The sequence below is a fragment of the Diplotaxodon limnothrissa genome, linkage group LG4 (genome assembly GCF_057381915.1).
Source record: "Diplotaxodon limnothrissa isolate DT_005_m linkage group LG4, D_limnothrissa_male_GT1.1, whole genome shotgun sequence".
NCBI lineage: Eukaryota > Metazoa > Chordata > Actinopteri > Cichliformes > Cichlidae > Diplotaxodon > Diplotaxodon limnothrissa.
This window is the reverse complement of record NC_140599.1, coordinates 3841645-3868299: the sequence shown is the minus strand read 5'-3', so window position 1 is coordinate 3868299 and position 26655 is coordinate 3841645. Positions and strand designations below refer to the sequence as shown.

Sequence of the window (26655 nt, the reverse complement as noted above, 5' to 3'; positions counted from 1 at the left end):
TGCTTTTATTTGGGGGTAAAGTTACACTTACAATGTTTAAATTTAAATAAATTTAAATAAATTCATATTAATAAAAGAAAAGGAATTTAGAAGAAATAGAAATGCTCTTGCCCCCTATCAAATCTTTTTTCCAGCAGAAACACCTATTACAACAATTTTTTTTAAATTATGTTTAGTTGAAGCTACATGAATATATTTTAAAATACTCAGGCTCAAGGCTTGCACCTGTGGCCTTTACTATTACATAACCATTTCTGGAAAAATGTTATTTTTCTCCTCCAAAACTAGTTTTATCATCTCTAAAATAGAGTGTCAATTTCTGGGCTGTTAAAAGCAGCGTCTTAAAGAGTATTTGATCTTTCGAACTGTTGCTGGCAGGCAGTCATCATCACAACATTAATATACTTCTTGTAGTGGGCATTCTATGTCACTAGCAGCATATATGACAGCAATTTTAGAAAAGAAGAAAATGATGAACATACACTACTAGTTAGGGACACACCTTCCCATTCAGTGTTTTTCTGTGTGTTCATGCTTTTCATGCAGTGACAATCATCTTAGGTGACTACCCCATGAAGCTCACTGACAGAAGGCCTAGAGTGTGCAAAGCAGTGATCAAAGCAAAGAGTGGCTAATTTGAAGAATCCAAGATATAAAAAATATTTTTGGTTCTTTCATACTGGTTTACTACATCCTTTGTGTTAGGGTTAGTGCTCCATATGTGTCCATTCATAGTTTTGATGCCTGGAGTTCTAATCAACAATGAATCTACAAAATAGACAAGGAAATTAAGAAGCAACATTAAAATGAAAGTGTGTCCAAACTTTTCACTCTTAGTGTACATCAGATGTACAATATCAATCATGAACATTCTGGGTTACACAACAACAAAAGAAAGATTCAGTTTTGAAGGACTCACTTTTTCATTTGTGTAATTTTACACACGTGGCTTACATCCTTTTACAAGTTTTCTATAATGTTTTGCCCCATGAAGGTTTTTTTTTTTTTTTTTTTAAGCATTAACATATTGTTAAATTTAAAGATTCTTTTAAGAAATATACCTAAAAAAAATCTGGTTAAAGGTGTAAAATTTGCTATGCCATGATCTACAGAGTACTGAAACAAACACTGTCATAGGAACAAAAGTCCTTTTTAAAAAAATAAAAAAATATTATATTTATTTACATTTCTCTGCAACAGGTTCAGTGTATCTTTGAGGTGGTGATGCTGGAGGTGGTGCAGGGGTAGCTTGTGAGGCTGTTGCTGGGGCTGGTGTCACAGGTGGAACTGTTGCTTCTATGGTTTGTGCTGTAGATTGCTGGGCTGTAATCTGTGGAGGTGAGGCTTATGTGGTTGTAGCATTTGAAGCTGTGGTCTGTGAGGCTGGGTCTGCTGTTGTGGTCTGTGAGGCTGGGTCTGCTGTTGTGGTCTGTGAGGCTGGGTCTGCTGTTGTGGTCTGTAGTGGCGAATTTCTGTCCCAAGCTTCGAAAAAATACTTCTTCCACTTCTTAATGTGAGCTGTTCAGATTTATTTCTGACTCGTACATACAAACAAAAGATGTCACGGTCAAAAAACTATTTGCTGCTACAGCGCACATTTCCATTGCCGTCCTGGCTCACTCTAACCTGCTACCACACATGCGCTGTAATGTTTTCTTACCCGACACAAATTAAACGCGCAGCATTTATTCTCTAACAACATATTATACAAAATTAAACATGTAACATAATAACTGAAACAGTATCAAAAATATTTCTCTATAGATTGGCTCTAACATGGTCTTTGAGGCTGGGTCTGCTGTTGTGGTCTTTGAGGCCTGGGGTCCGTTCTTCGTACCTCGCTTACTACATCCAAGATCAAATCATCGCGCTAACTTTGAGCTCGCTATTCCGGTTCTCCGAACACACCTGTTGTTGACGATTAGTACAGCTGGATGAAGTAATGTGAGATCACTGGGTGGCTTAACAGGAGCTACGCATCGATAGTAGAAACATTGATCGGCAACCCTTTGATTGGTTGGCGAAAATGTCGAAGGAGCGCGCTCGGTATTTTTCGGCAGCAGAGCAAGAACTCTTGATTGAGGGATTTCAGGAGTTTCAGAGTTTAATTAAAACGCAAGGGAACACTGCAAAGGCTGCAAAAGCAAGGAGAGAGGGCTGGCAGAAAGTTGCTGACAAATTAAACTCGTAAGTGATTTAATAATAACAATAATAATGGAGTGGATTGATATAGCGCTTTTCAAGGCACCCAAAGCGCTTTACAATACCACTATTCATTCACTCTCACATTCACACACTGGTGGAGGCAGCTACGGTTGTAGCCACAGCTGCCCTGGGGCAGACTGACAGAAGCCAGGCTGCCATATCGCGCCATCGGCCCCTCGATCTGGCCATCACCAGTAGACGGTAGGGTAGATTTATTATATTATATTACATTATATCCCCTTTCACATTAGAGCCACGACAGGACCCACTAGAACATGGGAACAAGTAAAAGTGAAATATAAGAATATTCTACAGAATGGTAATATTTATCACTTATATTGCTTTTCGTCTCTTGGAAAGAGACCCTGAAATAATCTGTTTGTTTGTTCATAACAGCAACCAAGAAAAGGGCAGAGCAAAAAAAGACAGGTGGTGGTCCTGCACCCCCTCGTCAACAAGTTATCGATATCTCTCTATGAGCACACTGTCGCGCTGAGCTAAAGGATCCTGTCTATCCCGCAATATACGCTGAATTCTGAAAACTCTCCTTATCAATCTTGCACCTTCCGCAATGGGTTGCTCGCGTAAACGGACAAGACATGGCTGCGACAGACTTCCCAAATCCACCTTCGCTTTTATAGCCGTGGTCTCTCATCTTGATTACACGAAGTAATTTACAATTACTACTCTGAAATATGAATTACATCTGTAATAATCACATACATGAAATAGAATGATTAATAGTACATTTCCCTTTTTTAGGAAATGACCTGTATGTATCTGTATGGAATCAATAAAAGGATCAAGTGCTGCATTATCTTTAGTTACATTGATAATATTTATTTATGGTGAAACAGTGGTAAAATATCGCTGTTGCTTTCGTATACATGAAGCGGACATACCTGAGTGGCCGCGATCTAATCCTGTTTACATAAAGTGAACCTGCTCCCGAGCAGGTTTACGCTTACGGCTCTGTTGCTATGACAGCAAGTCCTGGATGAGCTTCGGAGAACCGAACGATCCAAGATCACGCGAAATCGTCAACAATCAAATCCAGCTAACTTACTTAGCGAGGTACGAAGAACGGACCCCTGGTCTGCTGTTATGGTCTGTGAGGCTGGGTCTGCTGCTGTTTGGGATTTGGTTTGTAGAGCTGTAGCGTGTTCTGGTGCTGTAGCACTTGTGGCTGGTTCTGGTGGTTCGTTCTCTTTCTGTGCTGTTGCTCCTGACTCTGGACCGTTATTGCTATACCTTGTGGAACTGGAGATGGATGTTGTGTTTGAACTGGTAGTGATGTAAGTGATGCCATTGGTGGTGTAGCCTGTGTAGCTCTCGGAGGAGGTGGTGATGGTGCTACCGCCACTGGTGCTGCTGTAGCCTGTCAAGCTAGAGCAGATGCTGGAGCTGCTGCAGCTTGTGGTACTGCTGGACCTTGTGCTGTTAGTAATGTGGCTGCTGTTTTCTTTAAACCCCGGTGTGGCACTCTTGGCATGCTGTCTTTGCTTAACTTATTTACTTTTGGAATGATTGTCCCATTGGAATCCTGAAGATCTGCACTTTTACCTTGGATTGCTGTAATAATGTAAGGCCCTAAAAAGTTTGCTTCAAGTTTCCTCTGCTGGCTTCTTATGTTAGCTCTTAAAACTTTGTCACCAACTTTGCAAAAATTGACATTAAGTGTCTTAAGTTTTAAGACACAATGTATTTCTGGCAAAGCTTCAGTGTATTGATTGGACATGAAGAAAACTGTTATTGAGGGGTGGAACGATCCATAAAAATATTCAGTGGTGTAGTGCTTTTATGGCGGTGAAACTGATCTGCCTGTGCCTCAAAAACTAAAAAAGTTTCATTGTGTGGGATTTTCGTGTAGTTTGTCACAGACAGAAAGACATACCATGAACTCTTCTGGGATTTCGGAAGGATAGCGAGCCTCTCTGCCAAACATTAGGTAATAAGGCGAGTATTTGGTGGTCACTTGTTTTTTAGTTCTGAGTCCAAACATTACAGCATCCAGTCAAAGGTAATTCAATTCAATAAGAAACACAAGAGTTGATGATCAAGGTTTACATAACTTATTTTGAGAGATACAAAAACATTGCTGTGTTCCTCTTAAAATAAGTTAGCTGTAGTAGAATTACATAGAGTTTGTTTTGGAGTACCCACCCAGTTATTGATGTCCACTGACATCCCTGGCCAGTAGAGCCGCTTTGAAATGGCTTCTCTTGTTTTTGTTTGCCCGCAATGGGCCCCAGTAGGACTGGCATGAAAATCTGAAAAAATTGTGTTTGTCTCATCAGCCCCACAGACTACCGTTGTCTTTATGGTTTTGTCTGTGCCTTTGTAGCGCCAGTAAAACAGCTGCTCCCCTAAACATAAACAAGAAAATAGAAAAGTTTATCATAGCTGTTTAAACCACGACAGGTCTATATGTGGTAAAAGTCATGACAATACATCTTGAATGTAATGAATCAGTTATGTATGTGATATAATTTGGGGGTGACTATTGGACTGGTTCTCTATATTTATGACAGTATGACTACTTCAGAAGCCAAAAAGATTATGCCACACACAAGACTGTATTACTGATACTAAAAAAAGTGATGGATGTGTAAAGTAATTATAACTAATGGCCTTCAGATATCATGGAGTTATTTTTAATACAAATATCAACTCAAAGTAGTTCAATTCCACATTCTGTCAGTAAAAAATTGTATATGTGTTAATATATATGTATTGATGACATTTATAAACGCTACGAAGTTGCAGTTATTACCTTCAATGTCATAAATAGCAGCTTTTCTTCGGAGAAGAAATTTCTCTTTTTCGTTGAAAAGCGCTGGATAATCGCCTTTCAGTTCATATGCAACCAAAATCTTGTACTCGTCTGGTTCCATCCTCTTGTGGTGTTTGTTATTTTCGAAAACAAATTGTAAAGTAATCTCAGAGGCACTCTGGTTTTTCGGTTTGTGTGCACAACGTGAGCTAATTTGCATAATTGATGAGGAAAACCCACGTGACCGGAGATTTTGGAAAAATTTGACAACGTTTGAGTCAAGTAGGCCTACAAAAGGTTGGCCAAAACTAACTTGCAAAATTTTGAAAAGCCCTGTTACTTACAAAGACGATAAATATATGTATTTAAATGTTGTTTTAAATTTTATTTATTTACAAAGAAAAACTCTGCCAATGTGCATTATAGATGGGGGGGGGGCACACATTTTAACAACTGATGCCACACAGCCTGATAAAATCTGTATCCCTCCATAACTTTTGCTGTGAAGAAGAAATCCTCTTCAAAGTTACTGTACTTATTGGTTATACTGTGACTTATTTTGCAAATAAACTCCTTCATGATAGCTTCGCTGCAAAGTGTAAACTGAGTGTAAATTCACCGGAGAGCGACGTGTTTCCATAATCGCGTCGGGTTTTACAGTATTATAGTATCAAAGTCGTTTTCTAGACAAAGTATTCCCAGCAGGTTATTTCAGTGTACAGTTTAAGGTAAATTGTCTTCCACACGACACATTACAATGTCACGAAACTATGAAATTAATAGAGTCTGCTGTTTTCCAGCTTTTACTCTTTATTGCGTCGACTGCAGATCAGTGACAAGTAGCGTACAGAACGGAGCTGGGCAAGTGGCTCCTCCTACTTTGCGCGTTCTCGTAGATGGGGAAACAATTTTTGCCGGGGGTAACTACTTTGGCACAACACCGGCTCTTTATCGCTTGCCGTGGGTTGTTTTTTTTTTTCTCTCTCACCGTCTCACTCACACTATTTTTCCGCTTCACTTGCGTGCGAGCCTTGTGCTTTGCGCTGGGCAGAGGGGGGAGGGGCGATAGGTACACTCTCAGTAGCACAGGAACAGAGCGGGAGGGAGAGAGAGAGAGCCAGGGACAACAACGTCACATTAAGCTGGGCAGACACTGTGCGATTTTTTCAGTCGCGTGATTCAGCTTCTGCTCAAACTCTACGGTTGACTCGCAGGGTTTAGAAGTTCATAGGTCATGATGCAGGTCTCACACTATACGACCCGATGCTCTGATGCGACCTGAGTGCTCACACTGTGTGCGTCCATAAAATGAAGGTTATAACAGAAATTCTGTCGCTCGCTCTCCCTCTATGTCTTTCACTCACACAGACACACCACCACCATCAACTTTGCTAAATTGCTAATGAAAAACATTGATCAGGCAGCTGTGATTGAGCAGCAGTGTAGATCCAACTATTTTCACGGTTGTTGTGTTCGTGATAATTTTGTGAGGCCACATCGAAAAGGCTCGGATGAGCTTCCCAAAGTTCTACAAGTTGTGCCTCCATCGCTTGTGTCCAGATCACACGCTGCACAGCTGTGCTGCGCCGTCTTTTTCGCTGACATTTGTGTTTGCGCGTGCGCAGTGTGAGAAACTGCGGTGACACCCTCACGACGGTCGCGAGGATTTCAAACAGGTTTGAAATCCTCACGACCAAGCGATTAATGATCGGGAGCTGGTCGTGAGGTGTCAATCGCTTCTCGTTACCCCACGTATACTACACGATGCACAACGCATGATGAAGGCCAAAATCGGGCCGATCGCCAAAACGGTCGCACGACTCAAAAATCGGCTCAAAATGGGCCAAAAATCGCACAGTGTGAGCCCAGCATTAGAAAGGTATAGTAATCATCCACAACTATTTTCAGTTGCAGATGATAAAGGATTCAGAAAGTTTATTCATGCAGGCCCATATGACAGAGAATGTGCATGTTCTTTTTGTTTTCATATTTTAATTTATATTTAATTGTGTTGTGATTTGCAGTGTTTTGTGTTGTTTCACTTTAAATTGTTTAAAAGGAAAAAAATGAAAATTGAAATAGTTAAAAGTTGACCTGTGAATAGTTTGTTTTTGTATTATATGATTTATTTATTACATTTTATGTGGAGTGAATAAATAAAAGTATAAAGTATAAATATATAAATATAAGTATAAATAAAAATATTTACGGGGCCACCGTAAATATTTATATATAAACATATATAAATAAAACCACTTTTTTTTACATTAGTAATTCCTTTTGTGCATAATTTTATATTATTGTTAATAATAAATTAATTAAAGCAACAAAACAACCTGAAGAGCCGGTTCGGAGCCGAAAGATCCGGCTCTTTTTAGTGAGCTGAGCCGAAAGAGCCGGATCTCTAAAAAGAGCCGGAAATCCCATCACTATTCTTCACTCCAGATACGTTATATATTACGTTGACCGTGATGGCGGATTCATTTGCATTAACGTATAATTTTGACAGCACTACTTTTAACCTGAAGCTTCTGGCTCTGAGCTTTGAATGAGTTAAATGTGTTTGTGGTGGCTCTGCTGCAGTTTTGACAAACACTTTGTTTTACTCACAGTGAGTCGCTTCACAGCCATAATATTGATGTGAAGGTGCCTGAAATGTTTCCTGTCCTCGCCTGCCAGTGCAGAAAAGTATAGCATCTTCTAAATATATGATTATTTAAAGCATGAAATGCATACGTTCAGTATTTGCATTTTTATTAATGAAAGTATCTCAGGATAATACTTGGGTTCAGTAAACTTTTACTTGAGTAAATGTTATTTTGCCAGCTCTGTAATCTGTGAGTGATCACTGCTTCGTGGTTTGGAATGAAAGACTTTAGATTCCTGTTTTGGCTCTAGGTGAGTGACTGGTGGGAGGAATACGTCTATTTAAGGAGCCGAGGTCCCATAATGGTCAACAGTAACTACTATGGAATGGTAACCACTGCTTCTTTATACAATTACATGTTTACATTCTGAGCTAAGGTTAGGAGTTATATTAAAGTCAGAATGTCAGAATGAAAGGTAGGAGAGCCAAGCAGAAAGACGGCACTGCAGGAAACAATTTTTCGGTGAAAGAAAATGAGGACAGAATAAATGTCCCGGTAAGTAATATTAAGTTTGTTGAGTTTAGTAAACTTCGGTGAAATTAGAATACCAAGGAAAAAATAACACTTAAAGAATTATTGCAGCTGTGGAATATTTCAGACAGTATGCTACTGAGGGCAGCTAACATAAGAGTTATGAGTTATAAGATATAATCTAAGTCGTAACATTGCTGTATGGAGCTGCAGATTTGGTTGCAGGTTAACATAGCTGGACTGGCCATCGGGCATACCGGGCATATGCCCGGTGGCTTATTTTTTATTTTTTTTTGTAAGGGCATGAACAATGAGAGGTGGTGGATTGGCCAGATGCTGGTCGATGTGTGAAAATAACTCAGTTGTTTGGTGGTGGCTATGGCGGAGCTTCCACAGAGGCCAGCAGGTGGATGAGGGAAGGGGAGGCAGGAGGAGAGACCCGAGGCAGCCACCAGTCCGAGTGTCAGGTGAACTGAACTTCAGGTAAGAAGTTATGACCTGCAGTCTATCTGGGTCAGATATAAACCAAGTTTAGGTGGAGTTTATTTTCATTGTGCTGACTTTTTACCGTCAGTTAAATCTTATAAAGTTTGTATCTGTCTTGTGTGAAACTTGTATGAAAAGCATACAAGAGTAAAAACAGGTATAAGATCCCTTGAAAGATTATATAATGAATCTTGTATGTTTTGGATACTTACTAAAACAATATATGAAAGTAATGAGAAAGTGGCCACTTTCATGAGTTAAGTCATATAAGTTTTTACTATTTCTTTTCCATATGGCACTGTCACAACAGCATTTGTTTTCATTCAAAGTCTTTATGGCTTTAATACCTGGGGGGCCGGTCTGTAGTCAAAATGCCCGATTTTCTGTCCCAGTCCAGTCCTGCAGGTTAATACTGGCAGTGTCACCATGCCAGCTGACTGTATTTCATCATCAGCCAGTGTTGTTCTTTATCAATATTACCAAAGTTTACCATAAGGCAGCATAGAAAGTATTTACTTGCTTTCAGGTTTTATTCAAATGTTAGTCTTTTCAGTTGTTTCCCCACTTTTTTCCTGTTTCAAAATCAAACACCAGTTTGTGAGAAGATTATCTTCTTTTTTTAACAGGCAGATAAAGTTTTACATTGGAACTGGCTAATTTGTCAATTGTTTGTTTTTTGCCCAAAACATATGTGCACTATATGTCAGTAAAAATACTATGCAAATATTGCTGTCCTTGAATGCTGAGTAAACACTGACTGATTGTATCTCTTGTACTTTATCAACGCAGTATCTAAAAACTTTGCACCGTAGTGGTTAAAATCTCATTCTAATAAGAGTTAAAAGCGCATTCGGTTATTATGTTTATAGGGTTATTGAATTATGGTTAACGGTTGGTATAATTTTTTTTAAACATTATCTGCCAATTACATCTGCCACCCTTCTCCAAATCTGTGCCCCTACCTGGCCCCCCCAACAAAAATTTTCTAGACACGCCACTGCTAATCAGAGCTCCTGGAACCGCTCATGATCCAAAGCACACCACATCTGTAAAACGTGCAGGTTTGAGTGTGCACAGCTGCCAGTGGCATTGGGACACTAAGATAAGATAAGAAGAACTTTATCCCTTGGGAAATTCTTTTGTCATGCACATGCTCAATGCAGCAAAAGAGACAGAGGAACATGGGAATAAGATATACAAATATATGCCATAAGAATACTAGTATACAGTAATATACAGTTGGATAGTGCAAAATATAATATCAAATAACTCTAACAAAGTAACGATGTAACTATATCCTGGAAAATAAATAGCTTAGCTATCAGTGCAGGTGATTCTGTTTATTGATGATGTAACACAGGACAGAAGCAGCCGACTGAATTCTGGGGTGTTCAGACACATACTGTCTGCTCACATCAGCTAAATGTAGTAAAACTGATTAGGCACTGTTTCATAATGCAGATGCATAATGTCCCAAAACATGAGACAAAGCAACCAAGGAGCTTATTGAAGCAAACAGGTTTAATCCGGCCCACGAGATGATTTTGTAAAGTAAAAAATGAGCTGCAATTTTTCAAAAAAGAAACTCCTGTTCCAGTTGCGTCCCTCCGTGAATCCCTCTCTCTGCCCGTCAGCGTCCAACTTAAAATAATAGACTTGCAGCGTGACTCGGATTTGAAGGGCAAATTTGCCACAACTGGCTCAAACACATTTTATCTGTCATGACCCTGTGCCTTCTCGGCTGACTCTGTATGGCTACAAGTGTTTTTGTTGTGCTGCATCTCTCTCTCTCCCCTGCACTGCGCTCTACCGGGGCGGAGTCATGACGGCTCCAGCCCCTGGCTCAGACACCTGCAAGCAATCATCTCACTCACTTCTTAAGGCGGCTGCTGAGAGTGCTTCCTCGCTGGATTATTGTGTAACACTCGTCAGTGTCATCACTTATCTGAGCCGTTTTTCGAGTTTCTGTCGTGCCTCTACTCACCTGCCTTTCCTCTCTGTGCCAGGATTCTCGCCAGCCTGAGGACCGCCGTTGGTGAGCTAAAGCCGGAGTCCGAGCTACCTGAGCTTCAGTGGATGTTGTACATAGCCCTCTTCTTCCCGTGCCTGTGCTTCCCGGAGACCCTCTTCCTGTGCCCCCTCACCTGTATATATTCGCACCTGGTGTCTGTGTGTGTAAATAAATCACGAACTTAAGTGACGGTCTGCCTCCGAGTCCCTCCTGAGCCTGACAGAATAATCCAGCCACCGCTATGGACTCAGCAGGCCCAGCCTCGGCAGCGACAGCCCCTATGTCTCTGGAGGAGCTTCTGCACCGACACGAGCAAATGCTGGTGAAGCTCAGCGGAGACGTGGCGTCTCTAACGCAGGCCTTCGCCCAACGGATTCCGCTGGCCGAGGACCAGCCTCCCGCGGCCCCTCCCCAGGTAACGCACGCTCCTGCCGTCACTACAACAGCCACAGCTACCCAGGCTGCTAGCGTGGTATCATCAGTAGCCTCCGCGGTTTCGCTGGATAAGCTTTTGCCTTCACCTGAGGCTTTTTCTGGGGAGATGGGAAAATGTGCGGGATTTTTGTTGCAGTGTTCTATGCACTTTCAATTACTGCCCCATGTGTTTGTTTCTGACGGGGTTAAGATCGCTTACGTCACCCAGCTACTACGTGATCGAGCCCTGGCCTGGGCCCAGGCCCAGCTGCAGGCTTGCCCCGGAATGTCTTATGACGACTTCCTGTCGCGCTTCAAGTCGGTGTTTGATAAAGGCTCTAGTACAGAGGCAGCTGGCTATCGTTTGATTAATCTGAAGCAAGGTAGGCGAAGCATGGCTGACTTTTCTGTTGATTTCTGGACTCTAGCTGCACAGACCAAATGGGGACCTGAGGCCCTGAAGACCACTCTGTTAAATAATATCCGCGAAGAGCTCAAGGATGAGATAATGATGCGTGAGCTTCCTGCTTCTCTAAATGCTTTGATGTCCCTGTGTATTCAGGTGGATGATCGCCTGCGGGCGCGCCAGAGCTCACGAAGACAGCAGTTTCGCGAGCCCCTGGCTTTTCGGGAGCCCCAACCCGACGCACGGGAGGCTAGAGCTTTTGGAACTGAGGAGGAGGTACCCATGCAGCTGGGACGTTCTCGACTCACCCCTGCGGAGCGACAACGCCGGTTTTCCGCGGGTGAGTGTCTGTATTGCGGTCGCAAGGGGCATTACATCTCTGCCTGCCCGGCGCTGGCAAAAGGGGGCGCCCGCCAGTAATTGAGAGGGTACTGGTGGGCGACCTGTCCAGCAACAAGCCTCTTCCCCGTCTCTTGCTGCCTGCTAAACTCACCCTCCGGTCGTTGTCCCATTCCCTCTCTGTGTTAATTGACTCTGGTGCAGAACAGAATTTCATTGATGCGTCGCTAGTCTCCAAGCTCAGCATTGGCACACGACCACTGCCTCATCCTCTCCGCGTGTCCGCCCTGTCTGGTCACCGGTTGCCTGACATAACGCACGTCACCCTACCTGTCACACTCACTCTCTCCGGTAACCACGTTGAGAACGTTTGTTTCTGTGTGTTTAAGGCTCCAGTAACCCCGCTCGTACTAGGTTATCCATGGCTTTCACAACACAACCCACACATCGACTGGAAGAAGGAGCAAGTTATGGGGTGGGGTGTGGGCTGCCACATGACCTGCCTTCGGGCCGCCACGCCATCTGCTCCCTCTCCCCCCCCCGGGAAGCCTTCAAAGTCACCAGAGCTGTCTTCGGTTCCTTCCGTCTATCATGACCTCGCAGCAGTTTTTAGTAAGGATGAGGCGGGCTCGCTTCCACCACACCGGCCCTATGACTGTGCCATTGATCTTTTCCCTGGGGCGCCTCTCCCCTCTGGCCGCCTCTACAGCCTCACACAGCCCGAAAGGGAAACCATGGAGAGATACGTCAACGACTCTCTGGCTGCTGGGTTAATTCGCCCGTCATCCTCCCCCGTGGGGGCAGGATTCTTCTTTGTTGCAAAAAAAGACAAGACGCTCCGGCCATGTATTGATTACCGCGGCCTCAACAAGATCACAGTAAAGAACAAGTACCCTCTTCCCCTCCTTAATTCTGCTTTCGAACTACTCCAGGGGGCCACGGTGTTCAGCAAACTGGACCTGCGAAACGCTTACCACCTGGTGAGGATCCGGGAGGGAGATGAGTGGAAGACCGCTTTCAACACTCATATCGGACACTATGAGTATCTCGTCATGCCCTTTGGCTTAACCAATGCGCCCGCGGTCTTCCAGGCCCTTGTTAACGATGTTCTGAGGGATTTTATTAATCGATGTGCTTTTGTGTACCTTGATGATATTCTCATTTTCTCTAAGTCCCAGGCGGAGCACGAGAGTCACGTGAGGCAGGTCCTGCAGCGCCTCCTGGAGAACCGGTTGTTCGTGAAAGCGGAGAAATGTGAATTTCACGTTGACACTGTGGCCTTCCTTGGCTATATCATCTCTCAGGGGGATCTCAAACCTGACCCCGAGAAGGTCCGGGCCGTGGTGGACTGGCCTCAACCGCCGAACCGCCAGCAACTCCGACGGTTCCTAGGATTCGCCAACTTCCACCGACGCTTCATAAAGGACTACAGTAAGATCGCCTCACCTCTCACTGCGCTTACCTCTCCCAAAGTTCCTTTTCAGTGGGACCTCTCTGCTCAGGAGGCCTTTTCCCTACTAAAGGAGAAGTTCACTACCGCCCCCATCCTCCGTCAGCCCAACCTCAGGCAACCGTTCGTGGTGGAGGTGGATGCTTCGGACTCTGGAGTGGGAGCAGTTCTGTCTCAACGATTTGAAGGTACGCTCCATCCCTGTGCATTCTTTTCTCGTCGTCTCTCACCCGCAGAACAGAACTACGGCATCGGTGATCGGGAGCTGCTAGCGGTCAAACTGGCCCTGGAGGAGTGGAGGCACTGGCTTGAGGGCGCGGAACACCCATTCATCGTGTGGACCGACCATAAGAACCTTGAGTACATCCGGTCCGCCAAACGCCTAAATTCACGACAAGCCAGGTGGGCCCTCTTCTTCACAAGATTCAATTTCACCATCACTTACAGACCAGGGTCGCGCAACGTGAAGCCCGATGCACTCTCCCGTCAGTTTTCCAGTACGGAAGGAGACTCCGATCCAGAACCGATTCTTCCAGCTACCTGTGTTGTTGGAGCTGTCACATGGGAGATCGAAGCTCTCGTGCGCGAGGCCCAGGATACTGACCCCGACCCGGGGACGGGCCCCCCTGGTCGGTTGTTTGTCCCTGCTGCTGTCCGACCTCAGGTACTCCACTGGGGCCACACTGCCCGGTTCACCTGTCATCCAGGAGCCCGCCGCACCATCACCTTCCTGCAGCGGTTTTTCTGGTGGCCCACCTTGGACAAGGACGCCAGGGAGTACGTTATGGCGTGCACCACGTGTGCCCGGAACAAACGTCCCAACCGACCACCCGCCGGGCTTCTTCAACCACTCCCCACGCCAGGACGGCCATGGTCTCACATAGCGCTGGACTTCGTTACGGGGCTCCCACCGTCATCCGGTAACACCACCATCCTCACTATTGTTGACCGTTTTTCTAAGTCGGCTCATTTCATCGCCCTCCCCAAGCTCCCTACAGCCCTGGAGACCGCCCAGCTGCTCACCACCCACGTCTTCCGGCTTCATGGCATTCCGATGGACATCGTTTCCGACCGGGGACCCCAATTTACCTCTCGGGTTTGGAAGGAGTTCTGCGTGCAGATCGGCGCCGCGGTCAGTCTCTCTTCGGGCTTCCACCCTCAGAGCAATGGACAGGCCGAGCGTACCAACCAAGAGCTCGAAGCGGCACTCCGCTGTGTCGTCTCTCTCAACCAGGCCACTTGGAGCGAGCAGCTCCCCTGGATTGAGTACGCCCACAACTGCCTGACCTCTTCAGCCACTGGACTGTCGCCATTCGAAGCCTCATTGGGCTACCAACCACCCCTGTTCCCGGCCGTGGAGGGTGAGCATGCCGTCCCATCGGTACAACATCATTTCCGCAGGTGCCGCCGGGCCTGGCGGTCCACCCGAGCCGCTCTGCTGCGGACGGCGGAGCGCAATAAGGAGATCGCTGACCGCCACCGGATCCCTGCGCCTGCCTATACAGTTGGGCAACAGGTATGGCTCTCCTCACGCTTTGTTCCCCTTCGTGCAGAGTCGAAGAAACTTTCCCCGGCTTTCATCGGTCCGTTTGAGATTGAGGCCCTGGTCAATCCGGTATCCGTCCGTCTGAAGCTGCCTCGCAATATGCGTATCCATAATGTTTTCCATGTCTCCCAGGTCAAGCCCGTGCTCTCCAGCCCGTTGTGCCCTCCTTCCGGGCCCCCTCCGCCCGCCCGGCTCGTGGATGGGCAGGAAGTGTTTAACATCACCCGCATTATGGACTCTCGGCGGCGGGGGCGGGGCGTCCAGTACCTGGTGGACTGGGAGGGCTACGGGCCAGAGGAACGTTCCTGGGTGCCCCGGTCGGCGGTTCTGGCTCCTGGTCTGCTCCGCGAGTTTCACCGGCGGCATCCGGGTAAGCCAGGTGGGTCGCCGAGGGGCTCCCGTTGAGGGGGGGGTACTGTCATGACCCTGTGCCTTCTCGGCTGACTCTGTATGGCTACAAGTGTTTTTGTTGTGCTGCATCTCTCTCTCTCCCCTGCACTGCGCTCTACCGGGGCGGAGTCATGACGGCTCCAGCCCCTGGCTCAGACACCTGCAAGCAATCATCTCACTCACTTCTTAAGGCGGCTGCTGAGAGTGCTTCCTCGCTGGATTATTGTGTAACACTCGTCAGTGTCATCACTTATCTGAGCCGTTTTTCGAGTTTCTGTCGTGCCTCTACTCACCTGCCTTTCCTCTCTGTGCCAGGATTCTCGCCAGCCTGAGGACCGCCGTTGGTGAGCTAAAGCCGGAGTCCGAGCTACCTGAGCTTCAGTGGATGTTGTACATAGCCCTCTTCTTCCCGTGCCTGTGCTTCCCGGAGACCCTCTTCCTGTGCCCCCTCACCTGTATATATTCGCACCTGGTGTCTGTGTGTGTAAATAAATCACGAACTTAAGTGACGGTCTGCCTCCGAGTCCCTCCTGAGCCTGACATTATCATAATCTCTTGACAGGTTACCCCAACTTGACAGTCCTCGCTGCAAAACTGTTGTGCATGTTCACAACCAATTATCTTTGTGAGCAAGTTTTCTCTGCAATGAGCAAAAATAAAACAAAACTGCGCTCAAGGCTCACACACAAGCACTTGAATCACATCCTGAAGTTAGCTACCACTCAGAATGTGACACCTGATATTGATGAGCTGGAGAAAGCTAAAAGATGCCAGGTATCGGGAGTCAAATAAACTATGCGACCTAACTGTGAAAGTGCTGCATGATAGTCCTGTGAATCACTGAGACACTGTGTGTTTGTGTTCTTTGTCTTCAGAATTTCTTAAATAACTTGAGGTGTTTTGTAATTAACAGCTATGTTGTGCTTGTACTTTTTGAACTGTCCTTTCCCAGTCCGGCCTACATGAGAATAGACATTTGTCCATTTGGGCCCTGAACTAAAATGAGTTTGGCACCCCTGGTGTGTCAGCAAATGGATTGCTAGCAGGATCCCATGAGACACTGTGAAGGAAATGAGAACATGTGTGCCTTTGTTCAGTCATAGCCTATGTGTGCTTGTGCTGGCAATCATGACAAATAAGTGTGCTGTTGAACTCTTTGCCTTTGACGTGTGAAAAACACATGAAACACCCGCACATCAGTGTGTTGTTTCCAGTGATGGGACACAGTAACTGTTGGTTACAGTAACTACGTTATTATTGTGGTAACGAGCACGGTAACTAGTTATTATGCCAAAATCAGGAACGCGTTAGTCGTTACTGGGATTTAGATAGGGTCGTTACTCGTTACTTCGTGTGGTGGCTATCGCGGAGCTTCCACAGATTCAGTAACATTAGCAAGTGGTGGAGGCCAGCAGGTGGATGAAGGAAAGGGGACGCAGAAGGAAAAGAGACCCGAGGCGGCCGCCGGTCCAAGTGTGAACTGAACTTCAGGTAAGAAGTTATGACCTGCAGTCTCTCTGGGTCAGATATGAACCAAGTTTAGGTGGAGTTTATTTTCATTATTCTGACTTTTTCCGTACTGCGTGCTAGCTAGCATGATGGAGTTTCTATACAGCTGGGTGGTGCTATGTTACTGATGTTGAACTTTATTTTGTTCATAAGTTATTAGAGTTGCCAACTGTCCCGTCTGGTATTCAGAGAAAATATTACGCATTTCTTGTTGAGGTGAAAAGGAACAGTTTGTCCCGTAATTCAGCTACAATGAAAAAGGCACAAAGCTGGAGTTATTCTGTGTCTTTGCTGCACAGCTGCCTCTTCTTCTCTCATCCTCTCCCCCTCCCTCTCCCATTTCTACTTCAATCATGAAACTGATCAATGATCAGCTGATCGGCTCTCTTGTTTGTTTATCGCCCACTTTGCGCCGAAAGAGGAAACCAGCGGATGTCGCGCTAAACAACAGCAGCACGTTTAAGCTCGATCAGCTGTTGTTAGAATTTATTTAATATTAATTTCTAGTATCAGCTGATGTTGGCTGGAGCCACAGCTGTAAAGCTGCTGGTCATGATATGGTTTGGTTATCTGGTGAGAGGGAAACATGAAGATGAAACCAGGAGATGTCCTTACTGAACCATCAGAGCTGAACAGCTGATGGAGAAACAGGTTTACCTTTCAGGTGACAGGAATGAGTTGAAGGGAAGTTATGAACTGTTTCTGAGAGACAAATAACACCAGGATCCTTTTCTAAGTAGCTGACAGCTGGTAACTGTGCAGGTGCAGATCTAGCAAAGTGTTGCCAGGGGGCATGTAGGGCATTAACAGGGAATGGGGGGCACAAAGAAATACTTTTCTTTCTTATTCTCATTTAAAATGTCTAGCTTTTAAAAAATAATTATCTGAATCTTACAACAAACGATTGATAGATTGATGCATATATACCATCAGAACAGTGAACATCACTGTCACAACAGTGTTTATTTTCATTCAAAGGCTTTATGATTTTTGCTATAATGGTGGGCCAGTCTCTAGTCAAAATGCCCGGGACGATTTTCTGTCCCAGTCCAGCCCTGTATGCAGCTCATCTGCAGTCTGGTGTTGCCTACATCTTCCTATTCAGAAGACAGAATTTCCGAGTTCTGAGTACAATCGAAAGCACCACGACTGCAGTTTTTGTGTTGGATGTAAAAGGTGCACATGACGCTGTGACGTAGGCTAGAATCATGGCAGCAGTCAATGACGGTCCAGGCGTGGGATTTCTCTCGTGGAAATATGCACGTTATCATATCCTTTCTATTGGTAGGTGGCACAGTGCACTTGTGGCAAGTAAGCAAGCTAGAAGACTGGCAAAGTTATGGAAGAAACACATTAAAAAGGGAATTCTGAGTAAAACCAAAGTTACTTTCCCTAGTAACTAGTTACTCTGAAAGTAACGAGTAACTTGAAGTAACTGAGTTACTTTTGAGAGAAGTAACTAGTAATGTAACTAAGTTACTATTTTAAAGTAACTTACCCAAAACTGGTTGTTTCTTAACGCCCTCACTCACTGATAGAAATCTACACATGCTTATTTTTCTTCTTTGATAAACTCACATGATTGAGCGTTTAATTGCACTTTTCTCCAAAGGCCATTAAGACTTGGCATATATACATGTCTCCCTGCCTTCAGGATTCCCTGTTTTAGACTGGGTGCCTTTAGCAGGCAGACACTAGCAACAGGAAGTGTCATGTTGCTAGTGTCGTGCTGTTTTGTTCTCCAGCATGATTAGTATTGTGCTTAATCAATGAAAAGTTGGTAGTGACATCAGAACTTGCAATGTAGATATTGTGCTGCAAACACATTATTTGGTTTAGTTTGCATGGAGCACGGCTTAAAGCAATCCAAGTCCCGTGTGTCCTTGAATTAATGTCCAAAAGTTGATTCTGTTCATCTTCATTCAGCGTTTTTTGTGCGAGAAACGTTTCGTCACTCATCCAAATGACTTCTTCAGTCTCAGCTGACTGCAGGTTTCCCCAATCTTATAAACAGTACAGGCAACAAAGGAAGTTTGACTTACTTGTTGTACATCAGAAACCACCGCAAAATACGGAGAGTGTCCTCAGTGACCAGAAGAGAGAAGGATGCGACACCGAGGATGTGGACAAGTGGGTGAAGAATTTGTCTGACAGACAGCTCACCCAAACAGAGAAAAACATCCTTGCTAAAGGGTTGAATTTTGCTGTCACACTGAGACAAATCCCGCTAGTGGAGCTGATCACAGCCACAGAAACAGCAATTCGTAACAACAATATTGCAGAAGTGGAAGCAGAGCAACTACAGATGAAAGTTTTGGCCTGTCTCAGCAATGCAAAGCCTCCAGCATCCAACATCACCATGGAGGAGAAGAAGGCACTCACATCACTTAGTGATGACAACAACATTATCATCCTTTCGGCAGACAAGGGTAGGTGCACAGTATTGCTAAACCAGAAAGACTGTCATGAGAAAATTTTGTCACTACTCAGTGATGAAAATACTTATGAGCCCCTGAAACGAGACCCAGGAAGTGGCTACAGGAAGAGGGTGATAGGCTGTCTGAAGCAGTTAGAACAAGACAAGGCTATTGACCGGACCTCATACCACAGGCTGTACCCAGGGGAGTCTACACCAAACCTGTACGGTTTACCAAAAATACATAAACAGGGTGCACCTTTAAGACCGATTGTCTGCATAATCAACTTGGTCACCTATAACAGCTCCAAGTTTCTGTCTTCGATCCTCAACCCGCTGGTGGGCAGCTCTGAACACCACATCCAGAACACCCTGGACTTTGTTGAGAAGGTGAGAGATGTCATTATGGAGGCAGATGAAACCATGGTCTTGTACGACTTTACATCTCTCTTCACTTGCATCCCAGTCACGAAAGCGTTGGAGGTAGTTCATAAGAGATTACAGGATGACACCAACCTCAGCAACAGGACCACTCTCAGCATCGACCAAGAAAAGAGGGCTTTGCTATCCTACCCTGGAACACCACCAAGCCATTGGTTCAGATATGTGGATGACACCTGGGTGAAAATCAAATCTCAGGACGTTTCACATTTCACGGATCACATTAACTCAGTGGACCGACCCATCAAATTCACCAGGGAGGATATGAAAAGTGGCAGGTTAGCCTTCTTAGACTGTGAGATTTCCATCAGTAATGGGGGACATCTAAAAGCTGACGTGTACCGTAAACCTACACATACGGATCAGTATTTAAGGTTTGACTCTCATCATCCACTGGAGCACAAACTGGGTGTCATCAGGACGCTACAACACAGAGCGAACACCAGCCCCACTGACACAGCAGCCAGGGAGGCAGAAGAACATCAGGAAGGCCCTGAGTAAATGTGGTTATCCCAGCTGGACTTTTTCAAAGCAGGAAAGGCTCCTAAAGAAAGCTGAGTTGAGACACATTTTTTCTAAACACCGGGTCTCTGTGGCTTTTAAACCCCAAAACACGCTGCGCCAGAAATTGGTCCACCCCAAGGATCGGGTCCCCCGACACAAACAGAGTAACATAGTGTACGCTGTTAAGTGCCAGGAGGATTGTCAGGATTTATACATCGGGGAAACCAAACAACCTCTGGCGAAGCGGATGGCACAACACAGAAGAGCTACCTCGTCAGGCCAGGACTCTGCAGTCTTTACACCTACAGGCCAGTGGACACTCTTCCAAGGATGAGGATGTAACATCCTGGACAGAGAGGAACGCTTGTTTGAGGGCGGAGTCAAGGAGGCCATTTACGTGAAAAGGGAAAGACCACCTCTGAATCGAGGAAGGGGCCTAAGGGTCCATCTGTCACCATCTTACAATGCTGTGATTGTAGCCATTCCCCAACTCTCTGTGAATGGGACTCATGGCCATTGATCAGTGGGCTTTGATCAGTGGGCTTTGATCAGTGGGTTTTGGTCAGTGGTTACTGATCAGTGGTCATGAGAATTTGCATAATTAAGATTAAGGAACTGACCTCCCAGCCCATTGTTCCTTCAGTGGGCTGGTTTCAGTCATTATGCAAATGTACTGTTTATAAGATTGGAAACCTGCAGTCAGCTGAGACTGAAGACGTCATTTGGATGAGTGACGAAACGTTTCTCGCACAAAACGCTACGTCCAGATGAACAGAATCAACTTTTTGGAGATTTACTTTCCTGGATGATTGAGAACTTTCAGATTGTCTTAGTTTATCTTGGAGTTGAGACGATACTTGAGAAGGATGCAGTGTTTAGTGGAGTATGTTTCCTCATAAATATTATGGACAGTCTGCAGTTTCCGCTGAGTTGACTTTTCTGTGAACTTTGTACACTTCTGGGGTTACTTTAGTACTTTTTTTTTTGCTAGGACAATTTTGCAAAAAGATGTACTGGCAGTAAGTACAGGCCCATGAGCAAAATAATAATTGATAATAAAGACATGTAATGCCCTCCCAGAATCCCTTGGGCTCAGATGAGGAAGCAGTACTTCAGCTCTGGGGTCAACAAGAGATCGCTGGATACCATTGAGAGGGCGGCTTTCTTTGTAACCTTGGACGACGAGGAGCAAGGCATGAGGGGAGATGACCCAGAGGGGAACTTGGACTGCTATGCCAAGTCTCTGCTTCATGGGAAATGTTATGACAGGTGAGGAGGTCATTAAGGAACCTGTGTGGGGGGTGTTTATGAACCTGGTATATTTAAAACTGTGTGTAGTGACTTCTGTCTTAATTCAAGAGCCCAACTGCAGTGAGCATTGTATAAAAATGTGAAAGTAAAGTTAGATTTGTAGTAATAGGTGGTTCTTCTCAGAGACAAAAGATACATCACCACTTAAAGTAGATTACATGGCCAAGAGAATGTTCACCATCAGTATGTAATGCTCTGGGAATACCGTGCCATTTATTGGAAGACAGTTGGTGATATTTAAGAACTGATTGCATCCGTCTGTCCATGTAAGAATTATGTAATGTGATGCTGATATTTTCCACATAGGAAAAATGATCTTTTTCTCCTGCATGTTAGGTTTCGGGTAATCAGGGTTCATCTTATTTTAAAAACCGGAAAGTACCATGTTACTCCAAACAAGTACTTGACTCAGGCAGGCTTACTTGCAGTAGGATGAGGTAGAGGAGGGGTGCCCAATTCCAGTCCTCAAGAGCTACTATCCTGCAGTTTTTAGATGCATCCCTACTCCAACACAGCTGAATCAAATGGTTTGATTACCTCTTCAGCATCCCATCAACTTCATCACCCCCCCCCCCCCCCCCCCCACCACCACCAACCACCACCACCACCAGTGGGGTGATTGTTTTGATTTGGAGCTATAGAGATAGAATTGATAGGGATAAATACTACAATGAATGGACTGAATTTACTAAACTGAGCTCAGATTGTAAGAGTGGAAGAGTACCCTACATGCCTCCGTGCACACACAGACACACACCTCCACCTCTGCTATGGCTGGATTCCCCTAAAATACCAACAGAGTAGTACACAGGGTGGCAGGAGATTAGTGAAGTGAAACACAAATATAGTAATCAGTTTCTAATCTTTAGCTTTTGTTGGCAGATGCTATCAGCTGCTGTGTGTCTAGTAATCTTTCCCACAAATCTGTGTGATGTGATTTAAGCTGCTCACTGAGTCACACCTGGATTTCCCTAAAATACGACCAGAGGGATGTAGGCGGAGAAATGTTTTCTATTCTTTTGTTTTGATCCTCAGACTGCTGCATATTTTCCGTGAGGCGCACGCACACACACACACACGCTATGAATGTGGAGATCGTACTCTGAACTTACTGCCATCTTCAAGAAAGAGTTTGATATGAATGAGCTTTCATGTGGCACTTTCTGCTGAAAGTAGCCGATAGAAGACGGGAGCACTAGTGATAAATACTGTGTCTACTAAGGAGCCCAAAGTGTCCCAAAATGAAATCTGCATGATACATTTTTTTTTTTTTACTTTTTTTTGGTTCTTAAAACACTTCATGTTCTGCACAATATTAAACTCTGTATTAAAGTGCTGAATGAGTGTGGGGAGAATATCCCAAGATTTGTCTTTCATCACCTGGATGATTTGCCGCCTGTTACATACTCCAGCATGGATGTGTGTTGTCTACTACGGCGAATGGACCAGCTGTGTGCTGAGGTGGGTGCTTTAAAACATGCAATTAAACTACAGGCGGATGTCTGCGAGCAAGTTATGACCAATGCTGTGGAGGTCGACCAACGTGTGACTGCTCTTGAGTGTCGGTCTGAGGTGCCGGCTGAGCCTGTTACTCTGAATGCTCAGGGGTCGGGGACCGCTTCCCACTTTCCCCTGGGGAAACATGCAGAAGAGCGGTGGGGGAGTCGAAGTAAAGGCGGCCCGCGCGGAAGGCAGGGAGCCAGAGCTTTGGCTGCTTCAAGGACTGGGAAAAGCACAGTGTCAGCGTTTTGTCTGGAGATGTTGCTATGTGGTCAAGATCAGGCTCTGACGACAGCCTCAGGTCGTAATATGGAAACTACTGCAACAACAGAGGGTCCCGTTGAGACAGTGCTTCTTACATGCTCCCCACAATGGAGTAAAGTTGTGAAAAATGGCAAGTCTCGTCACAAGCTGGAGAAGGTTAATTCGGGTTCAGGAATGCATGCTGCTACCACTGGACACAATAAGAGGCCTGGACCTGTATTGGTTATCGGCACTGGAGCTGTGAGTAGGGGAGACCGGGGATAGTTGTAACATTTTTGACATTTCTGTCTGTAAATTGGAGCTCTTTTAAGGTAGTGGATTAAAAATGTAATGCAAAGTATTTACATGTCTCTGCTATTAAATAGTGCAGCTATTTTCTCTGCAGCACAATTACCCATTGCATGGTATGGCCTCAAACACAAAGAGTGAAATGTTGCAATTAACCCCATAGTCTGGGTTAGTTGTAACTGTCACGAAGTACAAGGTGGACTCACGCGCTGGACTCCGGGGATGATGCACACAAGAGAATTTATTAAAGAACAATGTCCAATGAGTGTATATACACAGATGCGAGGCAGTGCTATGTACAAAAGGTGAGGGGGGCAGGGCTCTGGGGAAAATCCAGGGGAACACGCTCGTCTTTCTCCACACAATCCAAACACGAATCCACTCGCACACCAGGGAAACAGTCCAGGGAATCTGTACACAAAGAAACGCTTGTTGCTGATGTCGTTGCCCCAACTTGTTTAATATAAGTTAAAGTAATAGTGTGGTAAGTTGTAACATCTGCGTTATTGTTACAACTAACCCAGACTGTTGCTGTTACAACTGACCCAGACTCCTATAGCCATGAACTAGCTAACATTACAGCCAACGGCTAAAATATTAGCACTAAAGACCTACACAGAATATATCCCCATAGACATACAAATAACACAATTTAAGTTTGATGAGTTTAACTGCAAAGCAGATAATGCTATTAGAAATTGAAATAAAGTAGAAAAACTTACTTTTTGGCATACAAATGACTTTTTTTCGTGTTAAATTGTCTGTGTTTGACAAAATGTGCTGATTTTTCACTTGTGATAGCAGAACTGAATTGGGCATGCACAGGATGAATTACATCATTTGAAACTTAGCCCTGATTGGAGAAACTGGAAGTGTTACAACTGACCCACGTTACAACTATCCCCAGTCTCCCCTACAATCAGAACTGTGAAAACTAAATTGGTGAGCGTGTTTGCCACTAAATTTGCCCTGAATGTAGATGCAGAAACTCTTGCTCTGTATTTGAGAGAGAAATTCAAAAGAGATGTGACCTGTCAAAAAAATTGCTAGTAAACGTAGCAGGTTCGGCTCTTTCAAGGTTACTGCTGAATGTAATGATGTGGGTGAAATGTACAATCCTGAACTCTGGCCTGAAGGGGCTCTGGTCCAGCGCTTTTATGAACCTCGTAAGCCCGGTACGGTGGTGCCAAGCACAGTGGATCCAGCACGGGAGATAACTGCGCCTTCTGGTACCAATGTATCAACATGAAGATGTCTATTCGGGTATTATCTTACAACTGTCGTGGTCTACGTTTGGGACAGAGTGCAGGGGATAAAGCTCGACGGATTGTTGTGGACAGTCTGCTTGCAGAATGTGACATTTTATGCTTGCAGGAGACATGGTTGTCCAAACAGGACCTGGGAAAACTTAACTGTCTAAATGCAAGTTTTTTGGGAGTGGGGGAATCAAAAACTGATCTCAGCACAGCTATAGTCAGAGGTAGTGGAGTGGTTGCTGTGCTTTGGGACAAAAAAATAGACCCCATGATAAAGCCCATTAGACTGAATGTAGACTGGTGTACTGGTATACAATATACACAGAATAATAGTAGTTTTATCATTCTTAATATTTATACTCCCTATGAATCTTGTGAAAATGAGCAAGACTACCTCAGTAGGCTGGCTTTTATTAATGCATTTATTCAAGACAACAATACTTACAGTATATATGTTTTGGGTGATTTTAATGCTGATCTCACAGACAGCAGTTCTCAGTTTGCTGACCATTTAACCCACTTTTGTGAAGTTAATAATCTTATCCTGCCTACCAAAGTGTTACTGCCTGCAGACAGCTATACATACATAAGTGAAGCCTGGCATAGTACATCATGACTGGACCACCGTATCTGTACAGCTGATGGACATGCAGCTTTAGCAAACATGACTATTAGGTATGAGGTAACTGTGTCAGACTTTTGGTTTTACTGTGAATGTGGAACAAATGCCAGCAACAACTGGAAATAACATTGCTAATATTGCTACCAGTGTAAAATTAGACTGGTCAGCATTTAGTGGAGATGATTTCTTAGCTTATCATAGTAACACCGATATACAGCTGAACAACATTTCTTTGCCCAAAGAAGCTATTTTGTGAAAGGATGTCACCTGTAAGAATGCTGTGCATAAACATTTACTCTGCTCCATGTATGATGATATAGTGACTGCTCTGTATGAAAGTGGTACACTGCTTGATAAACAACACAAGCATAAGAAACCTAACATCAGACCTGGCTGGAAAGAACATGTATCCACGTACCATGATGAAGCTCGCATAGCTTATAAATGTTGGGCCATGGCTGGAAGACCTAAACAAGGCCCAGAATTTGAACAGAAAAAATGTGCGAATGCCAGATATAAGTACGCTGCTCGCTTTAAAACTAAAAATGAGCAAATGCTGAGAGCAGATTCTTTGGCCAGGAAAATGCTGTGAAATAATAGGACAGATTTTTGGAAAGAGGTGAAAGCTCTTAATAACTGTAAACCATCTCTACCATCAACTGTTGAAGGTGTTTCTGGGGCAGATAACATTGCAGCATTATGGAGACAGCATTACAGTGCGTTGTTTAACTGTATAAAAAGTGAACGATGTGAGGACAATTTTGACATGAGTAATGACACAATAAGTGTAAGGACACATGAAGTATATGAAGCCATTCATAGGTTATCTGATAATAAAGCTTCTGGTTTGGATCACATCACTGCAGAACATATAAAACATGCTAGTTTAAGGCTAGCTCCTCTTCTAGCACTCTGCTTCGCTGGGTTTATGATTCATGGCATATTACCAGACTCAATGCTGTGTATTTTACTGGTACCAGTTATGAAGGACAAAGCTGCAAAAGTGAGCTGTTTGGATAATTACAGGCCGATTGCACTAGCCAGTATTTTATCTAAGGTGTTAGAAAGAATCTTGTTTGACAGAGTTAGTGTGTTCATCTCTTCTCTGGATAATCAGTTTGGCTTCAAACCAAAGCACGGCACTGACATGTGCATATGTGCACTCAAGGAAATAGTTTGTATAGGGCTAAAAATTCATCTGTCCTCATCTGTTTCATTAATGCCTCTAAGGCAGTGGTCCCCAAACTACGGCCTGTGGGCCGGATACGGCCTGCCTCCACATTTGTCCTGGCCCCCTGAACAATATTAGAGATGCATTATTTTTTCCCTCGCATTATTATTTTTTCAGTCTGGCCACGCGATCGACACTAATGCACCCATAGAACACTGGGGTGTAGTGGGCCTG

General features: G+C 44.6%; 1 protein-coding gene and 2 pseudogenes across 1 annotated transcript in view; 2 read left to right on the top strand and 1 right to left on the bottom strand.

The window, feature by feature from the left end:
• LOC146633056 (uncharacterized) overlaps positions 1–3697 on the bottom strand; it is a 5133-nt pseudogene extending 1436 nt beyond the window's left edge.
• Positions 1–26655, top strand: part of LOC146633052 (uncharacterized) — a 200019-nt gene that overhangs the window by 24443 nt on the left and 148921 nt on the right. The gene's annotated exons all lie outside the window — the stretch shown is intronic.
• LOC146633055 (uncharacterized) lies at positions 24618–26559 on the top strand (annotated as a pseudogene).